The sequence below is a fragment of the Ovis aries genome, chromosome 23, assembly GCF_016772045.2.
Source record: "Ovis aries strain OAR_USU_Benz2616 breed Rambouillet chromosome 23, ARS-UI_Ramb_v3.0, whole genome shotgun sequence".
Lineage (NCBI taxonomy): Eukaryota > Metazoa > Chordata > Mammalia > Artiodactyla > Bovidae > Ovis > Ovis aries.
In genome coordinates this window covers 58,244,320-58,258,476 of record NC_056076.1, presented here as the reverse complement: position 1 = coordinate 58,258,476, position 14,157 = coordinate 58,244,320, and the positions used below count along the sequence as shown (strand labels likewise).

Below are 14,157 nucleotides of genomic sequence, written 5' to 3'. Positions count from 1 at the left end.
AAAGTTGGGCATTATTTTAGAGGCCCTGCTACTGCTAAGTCACTTCAGTCGTGTCCGACTCTGTGTGACCCCATAGACGGCAGCCCACCAGGCTCCCCCGTCCCTGGGATTCTCCAGGCAAGAACACTGGAGTAGGTTGCCATTTCCTTCTCCAATGTAAGAAAGTGAAAAGTGAAAGGGAAGTCGCTAAGTCATGTCCGACGCTTCTCGACCCCATGGACCGCAGCCTACCAGGCTCCTTTGTCCATGGGATTTTCCAGGCAAGAGTACTGGAGTGGGGTGCCCCATGACCTCATAATTCCTGGCCCCTAGATGGATTCACTAATCTTCATCTCCTGCTGTCTCTTTAGGCCTAAGAAACCAGCCCTGCCCAAGGAAAGAGAGGGATAAGTTCGAGGAAAGGGTTGTTGTGTGAACTCTAGACAATCAAAAAAGAACAAGAAATTTGGGGTTTGGGGTACCAGCCAAGAGTCATCTTCAGAAACTATGGGCCAATGGACAGGATCTATTGAGAACCCCATAAGGTCTCCTAATCCTTTGCAACTTTTACATTAAGTCTGGGCTTCTTTGAAAGGAACTGGTGTTTGGGCTTGTTTTCTACTAAGTCCAAGAGGAGAAGGGGAGAAAGAGGAGAACTGGAAAGGTATCTGAGCCAAGGAAAAGCAATCAGACTTAATCCTTTCGGGAGAAGAAGCTAAAGTGTGGGCCATTTCCACCCGAGAAGGGATCTCATTGGTCCCTATGCAAATCCTCATCTTTGCATCTTCCAACACCCCCACCAGTCAGTCCAATGCCTTGTACATCCCATACTTGAAATTAACTAGTTACTTGTGAACTAAGGATGGATAATAAACCCACAAGTACCTAGAAATAGTACTTGGGCTTCCCTGGCAGCTCAGACGGTAAAGCGTCTGCCCGCAGTGCCAGAGACCTGGGTTCAATCCCTGGGTTGGGAAGATCCCCTGGAGAAGGAAATGGCAACCCACTCCATGACTCTTGCCTGGAAAATTCCATGGACTGAGGAGCCTGGTAGGCTACAGTCCATGGGGTCGCAAAGAGTCGGACACGACTGAGCAACTTCACTTTTCACCAAGAAATAAGCATGTCCCAAGCTAAACCTAAGATCTTTTGCCACTGCAGTGCTGTGTCTAAAACTCTATTCAGAGTATGAACCCCCCTCCCCTAGCTACTCAGACCATTGACATCTGACCACTCCCAACAGAGTCCCAGGCCTTGGCTACCATCTTGAGCCAGGTCCTGTGAACTGTCTCACCCAAGGTTACACTCCTCCCTCGGGAGCAGCCAGTGTCTGGCTGATGTAGTGATAACAAAGGCTTGCCTCAATTTGGGCCATTTCTAAAGGGCCATCCTAGTTCCAGAACGCCCTGTAAAATGGCTCAGGCCTCAGTGTCCAGAGCTTTAGGGACCAGCTCCTTCTGCCTAATCCAGCCTTCCTCACTCCCTCACAAGTGGATCTCCAGAGATTATCCAGAGTCTGTTTCTAAGAAACTCAGCCGCAGACACCAACCAAAACAGACCCATTTCCCCTTGAGCCCGTCCTCTAATGGCACTCACTCCCTCACCCACTCCATCCCTAGGTGCTGAGTGTTCCACCTGAGAGGGTCCAGTCCCTTCTATCCACATCCGTTCACCTGGACTCACCCTCCCGCCCCTCCCTTCAGTTCAGAACTGCTCCCTAACTGACCCTCTTGCCTCCAACCTGGCCAACTTTCAAGTCTCCACACTGAGAACTCTAGGAATGTGTCTAACGATGCCATCTTGTCACCCATCTACTCAAACGTTTCCGCATCTCTCCACCGTCCTTAGAATAAGATCCAGACTCAAGGTCTCCCTGGTTCAACCCACGTGCCGGCCCACATCCCTTGCCCCTCCCTCCTTACAGCCTAGGATCCAGCCTGGCAGAACTTTCTGTTCTCTAAATGAAACCTGATGGCTCTCACTGTCAGCCCTTCACATGTTGTTCCCTCTTTCTGGAAGACTGTCTCCATGAAGGGTCCCTAACCTCCCAGCCGCAGACCAGTACCTCCTGTCAGATCAGCAGCTGCATAAGATTAAAGGACACAACAGGTGTCATGCGCCTGGATCATCCCCAAACCATCCCTGCCAGCCCGGTCCACGGAAAAATCCTCTTCCACGGAACCCGTCCTTGGCGCCAACAAAGGCTGAGGCCCACCGCTCACCACCACTCCCAGTCCCCTTTGTGAACTCGCTCCCAAGCATCTTTAGATCTAAATTTATGTCACTCACCTGGAGAAGCCTTCCTCGACCTCTCTCAACATGTACACACCGAGCATGGGTGGCCCCCGGCAGGTGCCTAAGTTATCATTTTCACACAACGCTCGAGTTGCTTTATTTTGTTTTCTTTTTGGCCACACCACGTGGCTTGTGAGATCTCAGTTCCCCAACCAGGGACTGAACCTGGGCCCTGGCAGGGAAAGTGCCAAGTCTTAACCACTGGACCGCCAGGGAATTCCTGACACTGGAGTTTCTGGCTCTCACTCCAGGAGATAAGAAAGCTGTGAGGTCAGGGACAATGACACTTTGGCTCACTGAGGTCTCCCCAGGGCCAACATCACATACAGAAAGACATTGAAAAATTAGGTGTTTAGAACATCCAGATTGATTAAACACCTGTAGGGCTTTTCTTTCTCAATGACTTTTAGAGAGAAGAAACGATCAAATACTTTACCATTTTTCTTAAACTTGATGAGAAGTGTATTTAACGTTAAAAGACCCAAAGCCACACATCACTGGGGAAACACTGGTTATTTCTAGACTGTGAAGAAAGCTGAGCGCAGAAGAATTGATGCTTTTGAACTGTGGTGTTGGAGAAGACTCTTGAGAGTCCCTTGGACTGCAAGGAGATCCAACCAGTCCATTCTGAAGGAGATCACTCCAGGGTGTTCTTTGGAAGGAATGATGCTAAAGCTGAAACTCCAGTACTTTGGCCACCTCATGTGAAGAGTTGACTCATTGGAAAAGACTCTGATGCTGGGAGGGATTGGAGGCAGGAGGAGAAGGGGACGACAGAGGATGAGATGGCTGGATGGCATCACGGACTCAATGGACGTGAGTTTGAGTGAACTCTGGGAGTTGGTGGATGGACAGGGAGGCCTGGCGTGCTGCGATTCATGGGGTCGCAAAGAGTTGGACACGACTGAGCGACTGAACTGAACTGAACTAAGAAAGGTAGAAAATACAAATATAAACCAACAAATGTTAAAATAGGAAAGTAATAACTAGAAAATATAACTGCAAGATAAAATACATTCATTTGTCAGCAAACAGTTGGAAAATGCTTAAGAAAATATTGCTGTATAAGATGTCAGTGAACACGTGTTAGAATAAATTACATGGTGTGGGAAGATTGCTCTACCATTGAAAGAGAAAAGCAGCTATTTCTAACATGCCACAGCTGAGGTTATATGCCTGATCCTGTTCCAGTGATGTCATACCTATAAAAACGGATTTTTTTTTTTCATGAACCACTAAATAAGAAGTTTAGGGGAGAAGATATAGTCTCAATAATAAATGAATTCTTTAATTGAAACACTATGTTTTTTTTGGGGGGTGGGGGGGGCCTACCGTGTGGCATGCAAGGAATCTTAGTTCCCTGTGTGTGTTTTGTGTGTGTGTACGCTCAGTCGTGTCCAAGTTTCTGGGACTCCATGCCTTGTAGCCCACCAGGCTCCTCTGTCTGTGGGATTCTCCAGGCAAGAATATTGCAGTGGGTTGCCATTTCCTGCTCCAAGGGATCTTCCCAACCCAGGGATTGAACCTGGGTCTCCCACATTGCAGGCAGACTCTTTACTATCTGAGGCAGCAGGGATCAAAGCCATGCTCCCTGCCCTGGAAGCATGGAGTCTTAACAGCTGGATCATCAGAGAAGTCCCCGTATATGATTAAAAAAAAAAAAAAACAACTATTAATAACAACTAAAGAAGCAGCTAACTCTCCAGGGATGTTTAATTCTAGGATTAAATTACAAAAATTCCTTCACACAAAATTCATCACTGAATCACTCACAGATAAGCAACTGCAGCCAAGAAACTGAAGCCAAAAGTTCAGAGATTGTTACAGGATATCACCATGAGGTTAATTTTATTTTTAAAGGCTGGGGGTTGCATAAGGAGTTTCCTGCAAGAGGGACGCAATACTAGACTTTGAAAGATGAGGCGTGACTACTGAAATCTTTGCCACTCAGTGTTTCGCTGGCTATGTTACAGCAAAGAATTTTATACAGATAGGTTATTCATTGTCCTCTTTAAAAGAGTTTTAAGTCTCCTGTGTTTTTTGTGATTAAATGCTGTCCATAACACACTGTCTGGCAGACAGAATAAAAATAAACGCATGGAAATTCCCTGTTGGTCCAGTAGTTAGGACTCAGCACTTTCACTGCCAGAGCTTGGGTTCAATCCCTGGTCAGGGAACTACGATCCCACAAGTTACATGACTCAGCTGGAATTTTAAAAAAAGCTTAATCGAGTCCTTTAAAGATACTATTAAGCAGGAGTGAGAGAGAGAAATTGGGAGATTGTGATTGACATATAATGTATAGCACAGGGAACTCTGCTCAGTACTCTGTAATGACCTGTATGGGAATAGAGGCTAAAAAAGAGTGTATATACATATAACAGATTCATTTTGCTGTACACTGAAACTAACGCAACATTGTAGATTAACTATATTCCAATAACAATTATTAATTTAAAAAAGAAAACACATTTGCTGCACTTTAAATGAAAATACTAATAATAGGAAAATAATGGGTAATATTTTAACCAAGAAGAAGTGACTGCTTTTCGAATCTCTTGATACGTACGGAGAGAGCATTTTAGAAACAGATGTTTGGCAATCACTTGTGATTTGGTGCTAAAAATTCTGTATGAGTATTACCTTTCACAGCTATCGGCTATCTAATTTATAGCATAAAGCAGATTTTCTAAACTGTTAAACAGAAAAAACTGGGCTTCCCTGGTGGTCCAGGAGTTTCGAATCTGCCTCTCAATGCAGGGGAGACCAGTTCCATCCCTGGTACCAGAGGACTCCCCCCATGCCAGGAAGCAGCTGGGCCCGTGCACCACAACCACTGACGTCCACTGTGGTCTGCAACACAAGGAGCCACGGCAACAAGCAGCCCACAAACCACAACGAGGAGCAGCCCCCACCTGCTGCAGCTAGAGAACAGCCCTTGCCCAGCCACCAAGACTCAGTGCAGCCAAAAAGCAGAGTTGGTGGGCCTTTAGAGAAGCTCCTCTAAAGAAACAACCAAGCCGTGTTCTGGGGCAGAAGAGCTCTGGAAGAATAAAGTGCTGGCAGAACAGCAAAGTCACGTGACCGTAGATGCTAAGGTGCAGAGCAGGTTCTCAAAGTCCAGGCTGGGGTGGGCGGCAGTCAGTTCTGGTTCTCACTGATTTTGCCCCTCCACCGTTTCCCTAATCCAGCCTCATCTTCCATCTCAGCCCTCCTGTCAGAGACTGGAGTACCAGGGGACTGGAGAGGAAAGTGAGTAACAGACACGGAAGTATGACCAAAACTTCCTCTCTGGAACCTACCAAACAATAAAGTATTTCAGTAAATAAGAACAATCTCCATTTAAAAAAAATAATAATAAAGGCTGATCCCTTTATCCTTGAGCTTCCCTGATGGCTCAGACAGATGGTAATTTGCCTGCAATGCAGGAGACCTGGGTTCAATCCCTGGGTCAGGAAGATCCCCTGGAGAAGGGCATGGCAACCCACTCCGGTGTTCTTGCCTGGAGAATCCCATAGACAGAGAAGCCTGGTGGGCTACAGTCCATAGGGTCACAAAATCCAAAGAAACTTGACAAAAGGAAGGGAAAGCGTTGCCATCTGTCAAATCAGGACCATCGAGGACGCCTCCATGATCAGGTGGGCACCCAGGACACGGGCAGGTCTGAGAAAAGATCTGTGTTTCCCTTTTCCTTCTCTCAACCTATTTATTTTGTGCTAAATATGTCTATTGTTTCTGCTAGGAAGCTTGGCACAGAAGAAACAACTCCCCTTCTTGATTACTATCCCAGCTAAGAGACAAGTGTGTGCATGCTAAGCCGCTTCAGTAGTGTTAACTCTCTGCGACCCCGTGGACTGTAACCCTCCAGGCTCGTCAGTCCATGGGATTCTCCAGGCAAGAGCACCGGAGTGGGTTGCCATTTCCTCCTCCAGGGGATCGTCCCCACTCAGGGAGCAAACCCAGGTCTCTTGTGTCTCCCGAATTGGCAGATGGGTTCTTTACCACTGCCACCACTGGGGAAGCCCCAGGATATGAACAGGCACCTAGAACATGTTCTTTGTCCGTTTCCTCCCTCCGCCCCCTCCCCCAACACCTTAGACTTTAGTAAGACTGTAGAACTAGGGTGTGATATGAGGTCTTCCCCGGAGGCTCAGTGGTATGGAACCCACCTGCCAATGCAGGAGACTTGGGTTTGATCCCTGGGTTGAGAAGATCCCCTGGAGGAGGAAATGGCAACCCGCTCCAGTCTTCTTGCCTGGAGAATCCCGTGGACAGAGAAGCCTGGAGGGCTCTACTCTAGTCCATGGGGTCGCAAAAGAGCCGGACACAACTTAGCAACTAGAGAACAACATGAGTGGCTAATAGAACCGTGGACTGACCCAGAGTCAGCTAACTTCAGTTATTAAGCGCTTACTGAGGCAGGGCTGTGTGTGGTGATCCTAGTATTGAAGCTCAGGGTCTCTACGGTGCTGTGTACTCTCTCTTGGATAGCTTTCCACAGATGGTTTACCAGCCTGGGCCCCTCCCTCACTTCATCCATGTCTCTCTGCTCCATGTCACCTTGTCAGAGGGAACCTCCCTTCCCACCCTGACTAAATGTGTCCCCCCATCTCTAGATAGCCCTATACTCTCCTAATTATTTGTCCCATAGCACTCCTCTCTTCCCCGGCATCCTACTGAAGGTTGCCAGACAAAATACAGGCCATCTATGGAACCTACTTACACTTGAAAATCCATTGTTTACCTGAAACTCAAGTTCAACTGGGTGTCTTTATTTTTATTTGCTAAATTTGGCAGCCGTAATTATATTACATCTTTCATTCCTTTCCCTCCCATTTGAATGCGAACTCCATGAAGCAAAGATGTGGCTTGTTGGAATCCCGGCTCTAAATCCCCAGTATCTAGTGCTCTGGAGTCTCATCAGGCAGGGCACACAGTAGGCGCTCATAGATGTTCAGAATGGAAGAAGGAAGCACAAAGCAACACGGCATCAGCGGAGACTCAGAGCTAACAGGGCAGTGCGCGCCGCATTCCCATCTGGCTTCCACCGTCTCCTTGGAAAATGTCCGATTGTAACGGGGATTCCCAAGATGAAAATGTTTGCTTTCCAGTCCAGACACTGAATTAAGACCACCAGTACATACCAAACTGCCAGACCCCAGTCAAAGGACAGCTTACAAATCCTACTGATACGACTCAGAATTGAGCCATAAAGTTGGCAGTAAAAACAAAATCCTTTCAAAAACAAAATAAAACTGAAACCCCAGTCCATTCCTTGTCTTGCCAAGTATTCCCCTTCTACAATCACCGGATTTCCTTCCCCAGCTGCGTTCCCTCTGGCACTCCCCCATGGCACTCCTGTTCCCATAAGCTAGAAAACAAAACTACATCCATCAAATGTTGTCCTCAACAGCGAGTCTTTAAAATGCTTGGCCGTGTCTAGGGTGATAGCTTGGGCAGCTTCATTTGATGTTCTGACAACTGAGTATTGTTAGTTTTGACTCGGTTACTTAGGGAAGACTTTGTAATTCTCCCCCAATCACTCATGTGTATTTACTTAGCTAAGTAACTCTTGTGACCCTTGGCATTCCACTTATGGGTCTTTTCCAGAGGCAGAAAGCCAGAAAGGGTGGTAGAAACTCAGAAAGCACACCTTTTCCACCCAGCAGAAGAAAACGGTTTTCTTTCCATGGTTTTGAATTTGAAGAGTTTTCACTCAAAAGGAAACCAAGTTTTCCTTTGCTTATGCCTGTCCCACATCCCGACCATAAGGAGGAAAGAAAAAAAAAAAAAGAGGACATCTACCTTTATACAAATAAATTGCCATGTATTTTTTTTTTCTTGTTAGTTCCTTTAAGCTTTACTGTATCTTCATCGTAGAGTGTAATTATGAGTCATGTATATCTCAGGATGTCTTGAAGTAAATGATCAAATATCATCAATACAGTGGTACCATTCATGAAGAAAGTGAGGTTAACTGGGACAAATTGCTGCTGGAAGCCCACCAGGAGAATTTCAAAGATCCAAGAAACAACCCCATTAAAGAAAAAGTCGAAACAGGGGCAAGACCTAAACGGCCAGGCAGCTTGGAGCTCAGCTTTATAGAAAGAGACGCTGCACACTGAGCTGTTTAGCCCTGGACCTCTTGTGAAACAACTGTGTTCTCTCCAACCTAAAGTTACCTCTAAAGTTCATAAAACGTACTCCCACCTTCATGGGCAAGCCATACTCTGAACACAGTCTTTATGTTGTCGATAATTGTACTGGAATACAGAGGAGATTTTTGCGCGCTTTGGTTGTAGAGGACTTTTTTACCCTCTACCCTCAAGGATCACAGTTCGCCAGTCGGCTATAATTCTTGTGATTCTTGCATCTGGTCTCCCAGTACTTCGATTTTCCTTGAGCCTCCAGGAGTTACTTCTGCCTTTCCTAGGGAACCTACTTCCGATCCGGCATCTCCTCCGTTTCTAATCAGCTACTGAAACCAAGTCTGTAAGAACCGTGACTAAACAGAGAGGAGGAGCTCCAAGCTCCTGGAGTTTTCATCACGGGCGGTTTGTAAAGCTCCCCCTCCCCCTACATTCCTCAGACCCGCAGCTTCGGGGTGTGTGAGTCAGGATAATAGCCAACACTTCCCCGGCCTTGGCTCCAGGCCAGGCATTGCTCCCTGCGGTATTATCTCATTTAACCCACATTCTCACACACACCTCAGAGTGGAGCCCTGTGGTTATCTCAGTTCACACATAAGGCTGGGGAACTTTCTCCAGCCTGGAGTGATGCAGTCAGCGTTCAATCCCAGCTAGTCAGGCCCCATGTTCTATTTGAAACCACACCTCAGAAGGGACTCGAACTCAGTCACACCTCAGATGGAACGCTGAAGTAATCTTCCAAGCAAAACCGCACAACTCACTTCACAGCTTAATGAAACTCATACTTTACGGCTGGTGCCGCCGCACTCAGTCCTGTCTGATTCCTTAAGACAGCATGGACTGTAGCCCGCCAGGCTCCTCTGTCCATGGGATCTCCCAGGCAAGAAGACTGGAGTGGGTTGCCATTTTCTCCTCCAGGGGATCTTCCTGACCCAGGGATTGAACCCACATCTCCTGCATGGGCAGGCACATGCTTTACCACTGAACCAACCGGGAAGTCCATCTTTATGTCCTGGCACAGAAGGAAGTCAGCAAGAAGCAAAGTGATAGGTAAGAAGCAAATTTATTAATATAACACCCTTATGAACAATACAGGCCAGCAGGCAAAAGGGTTCTGCCCGGAGAACTATGAGTTAATTTTTAATCATCAAAGGAAAAGTCAGGAGGGCACGAAGACCACTTGGTCTTGGTGAGTCCCTGGGATGGGCCACCAAGTGAGGTTCCTTGGCTTTGCACAGGAAAGAACTCAAGATCGAGCGTGGCGAAGGGAAAGCAGGTTTACTGAGAGAGAGAGACCAGGAGAGAGAGTTCAGGTCAGGTTCAGCTCAGTCCTGTCTGACTCTTTGCGACCCCACGGACTGCAGCACCCCAGTCTTCCCTGTCCATCACCAGCTCTCAAATGGTGGCCAAAGTATTGGAGTTTCAGCTTCAGCATCAGTCCTTCCAATGAATATTCAGGACTGATCTCCTTTAGGATGGACTTGTTGGATCTCCTTGCTGTCCAAGGGACTCTCAAGAGTCTTCTCCAACACCACAAAATGTGGCCTGTCTCAAAAGGCGAGCTCAGCCTGAAATAGGGAGTCGTCAGTGTTTACAGACTGGGTAATTTCATAGCCTAAGGAGTGGGAGGATGATTCCAACTATTTATGGAGGAAGAGGTGGGGATTTCCTAGTTCCTGGCCTTCCATGGTCAGCCTCAGAACCATCATGGCACCTGTGAGTGTGTCATTTAGCATATGCTAATGTATTTAAGGAGACCAAACCAATCAATCCTCAAGGAAATCAACCCTGAACATTCTTTGGAAGGACTGGTGCTGAAGCTCCAATACTTTGGCCACTTGATGAGGTGAGCAGGCTCACTGGAAAAGACTCTGATGCTAGGAAAATTGAAGACAAAAGGAGATGGGGGTGACAGAGGATGAGATGGTTGCATGGTATCACCAACTCAACGGACATGAATTTGAGCAAACCCCAGGAGCTAGTGAAGGACAGGAAAGCCTGGTGTGCTGCAGTGCATGGGGTTGCGAAGAATCAAACATGACTTATCGAATGAACAACATCTGCTGCTGCTGAGTCGCTTCAGTCGTGTCCGACTCTGTGCGACCCCATGGACTGCAGCCCACCAGGCTCCTCCGTCCATGGGATTTTCCAGGCAAGAGCACTGGAGTGGGGTGCCATTGCCTCCTCCGGAACAACATCTAGTGGAAGTCAAGGTTTTGCCCTGCCCTTTTCCTTCCTGTCTCAGACTGACCACTACTCCCCAAGGAGCCCAAGCTTGAAAGCACTGAGTAGCCTTTATCAAGATTGCTAACCTGTGTCTCCTAAACAGTCATGGCGCCTATGAGAACATCCAACTCCCTTACACGGCCTGCTGTGCTATGCTTAGTCATGTCTGACTCTGTGACCCCGTGGACTGTATGAGACCCCCGTCCATGGGATTCTCCAGGCAAGGGTACTGCAGTGGGCTGCCACTTTCTCCTCCAGGGGAATCTTTCCCACCCAGGGATCAAAGCCTGGTCTCTTGCATTGCAGGAAGACTTTTTATCATTTGAACCACTAGTTAAGTTAAAGTGACGTGAAGTGAAGTCTCTCAGTCATGTCCAGCTCTTTGTGACCCCATGGACTGTAGCCTATCAGGCTCCTCTGTCCTTGGGATTTTCCAGGCAATAGTACTGGAGTGGATTGCCATTTCCTTCTCCACTAGGGAAGTCCCAATAATCAAAGCTAATAGTTATCCATCGACTCATTCAACACATTTATTGAGGGCCTACTATCCACCATGGGCTGGGTTCGATCCCTGGGTTGGGAAGATATTCTGGAGAAGGGCAGGCTACAGTCCGTAGGGTGGCAAAGAGTAGGACACTACTGAGTGACTTAGCACAGCACCACCATATACTGCAGGCTATGGTGTTCAGGATTTTCTCATTTAATCCTTCTTCAAGAATAACTTCACTTATTCTTCTCAACAACTCAAACCCACTTTATAGATTAGGAAAGTGAGATGTATTTTCTACTGTTTAAAAAAGAAAAAAAAATCCCAAGGTGCCAGTAGGTATTGGGATGAATGGGGTCAGATCAGGTTTGGAGGTCACCAGACCGGGGTACCCCTGAAAAAACTCGGAAATAAAGTTTAAACTACTCCTCTGAGATGAACTAGTTAAACGGTCTAATACAAAAGACCTGAGATAGACGAAGTCCCCTTAAGAGGCAAAGCTGACCCAGGCCAGACTAGCTATTAGCATATCTAAAGAAAGAATGTGTCCATCATCGGAGGGGTGGTTCGCTCAGAATCCGGGCGTGCTCAGCCCGGGTCGGAAGGCTGCTTTGACGGCGCGCAGCCCAGCGCCTCCCCGGCGGGAGGGGCCAGCGGAGGCGGCAGGGGTGGCCCCCCGGGAGGCGAGGCTGCACCCCTGAACCACGCGCTTACCTCCCCCGCCCTGGTTCCCGCCGAGCCCGCTCTCCGCGTGCAATTCTGCTTCCGCCTGCAGGGAGAGGCTAATAATAGCTCCCAAGCGTGGGTCTGCATCGCGTTCGGGCCTCGCACAGAGCCTGCCTTCCAGCGGAGAAAGCCGAGCCGGGGGGCCTGCCCCGGGTCAGAATGCAACCATGCCGAAGCAAAAGCTGAGGTTTGGACGCAGGCTCGCTCAGCTCAGGGCTCAGCTCCAGAACCCTTGCGTCTCGCTCGCACTTACCGCCCGCAGGAGCACGCCCGGCCGAGGGAGGGCTCGGTTTCTCTCGGTAGAAAATAACCGAGTTGGCATTCTGGTTGATGCCCCTGCTTTATACGGGGCCGGTTCCATGTGTCTTTCCGAGAGACGAGCCCATCTCGGTTGGGTGGAACCTTCTCCACGTGGTCGCAGCCCTCCTCCTCGCCCCCAGCTCCTCCCTGCCCATCCGACAGCTCAGGAACAAACGCACGCATCCATCCCGCTAAGCCTTTCCTGCCATCTGCCCTCCTGCGAGCTCTTCTTTCCAAACAATCGCTGTCATTTATGGGCATCCTGCTGGGGTCGGAAAGGTAAAAGAAATGGGTGCTTTCCTCAACCCAGTTAACAAAACAAACCGTTTAACATTCCAACGGTTATGTTTTGCTTATGAAAAGAGCCAGTCTGTTAACCATTATGGCAGGACAATCCCAATAAACGCCCAGCACCTACCCAGCGAAGGGGCGGCAGAGTCACCCTCACATGCACTTGGGAGTGACCCGGGAGGTGATCAGAAGTCTTGGCTCAGCCCTTCTCTACCTTTGTGGCCTTGGAAAAGTCACTCAACCGTCCACAAACTCAGTTTCACAAATCTGCGTGAGATACAGCTACGCTCCTCCCCTCCACTCCGCCCGGTTCAGGCTCAAAGTAGGTTCAGAAAAAAAAAACAGCAAACCATTTTAACCTCTGCTCCGACAGGCACCCGCTGCAGATTTTAAACGTTTTCCCCCCTATATGGACACGACTGCAGGGAGAAGAGAGCAGGACAGTGAAAAAAATACACGTGCAGAAGCCTTGTGACCTGTATCTTTCATCCCCCTCTCTCTGGCCCCCCTCCCCTCCCCACCCCCACCCCCTCTGCAAACACGCGCCAATGCCTCATTAAAGACTGAAAACCGTCCCATTAGGTCCAAATGCATGGAAACATATTCATGATTATTCAAATGATCCCCTCCTAATACAATCAGCGCCGCCCTCATAAATATTCATCTGGCAGTGCTAATCACGGTGTAATCTTACCAGAGGGTGTGCCTCCCTAATCCTCTTCCCTCTGCCCTCCCCTCCCCCTCCTTTTGTCTAACATTCTTTTCTCCACTCTAAAGCCCCAGAAGGCCTTCCTAGGTCTTCACTCTCTCCTTCTAGGTAAAGATATTTCTAGTTCTGATTTACCGCTCTCTTTATTTATCTCTGTCTGGAAGATTATTCTACCAGGTTATCCTCTTGCTGTAGAGGATGTCTGACTTGAGTCCCACCGGCTCTAGTTCTCAGGCATGGATGTTCCGTTGATACTCCCTGTGATGGATAAGAAGAGAGTCTGGTCACATTTATGAAAGCGCATCCTGGGCAGAGCGGTGGGCCGGGGCTGGAGGACCACTAAGAAGAAGAAGATCTACAGTTGGATGCAGGATAAAGACAAAGGCAACAACGCCATATAGTAACAGGCTGGATGAAATAGGCGCACAGCAGTGCAAGGGGAAAACTCCCACCACCTTGGGGTGGGGGGTGGGCGCCCAGGGTGCCTGGAGATGAAAGGAGGCAGCTCAGGGCGGAGTGTGGCCTTCAGAGCCTGTGTCCCAGCTCTGTACCTGGAGACTGCTCCTCATGAACTTTCATCCTCATCCTGGTTATCTTTCCTATCTTGACCATCTGTCATTGATTGCAGCAACCAAGGTCAAAGTCTAGAAATCTGCCCTGAATTCAAGCAAGGGGAGCATGAGAAAGATGTCTTTAAGACTGAGGAGTGGGTGGGAGTTAATCCTTTCAATGAAGCCCCCAAGGAGCTTGTCACTAGGACTTGGCACAGTGGCAGGGAAGAGCCTCCATTCAAAGGAAAGCAGATCCATACAAAAGCCCACAGTGTGGGTCTCATCACAGCATTCTCGGGGTAGCACCCAGGATAGGGCCCAGTGTGGACTATTTGTGCATTTGCTGGTAAGGAAATGTCTAAGCTATATATATCTTTTGGCAACAAAAGATACCAGAGAAGAGGACTGTTCTTATAGTTAAGGACTTTGGAAATTCTAAAATAG

General features: G+C 48.3%; 1 protein-coding gene across 1 annotated transcript in view; it reads right to left on the bottom strand.

Moving 5' to 3' along the window:
• The window catches only part of ZNF532 (zinc finger protein 532), a 132,634-nt gene extending 120,379 nt beyond the window's left edge, over positions 1-12,255 (bottom strand). The window contains exon 1 of the mRNA XM_060405575.1: positions 12,116-12,255. The gene's annotated coding sequence lies outside the window, so the exon portion shown is untranslated. The remainder of the gene's footprint in view (positions 1-12,115) is intronic.
• Between the last annotated feature and the right edge of the window lie 1,902 nt (positions 12,256-14,157).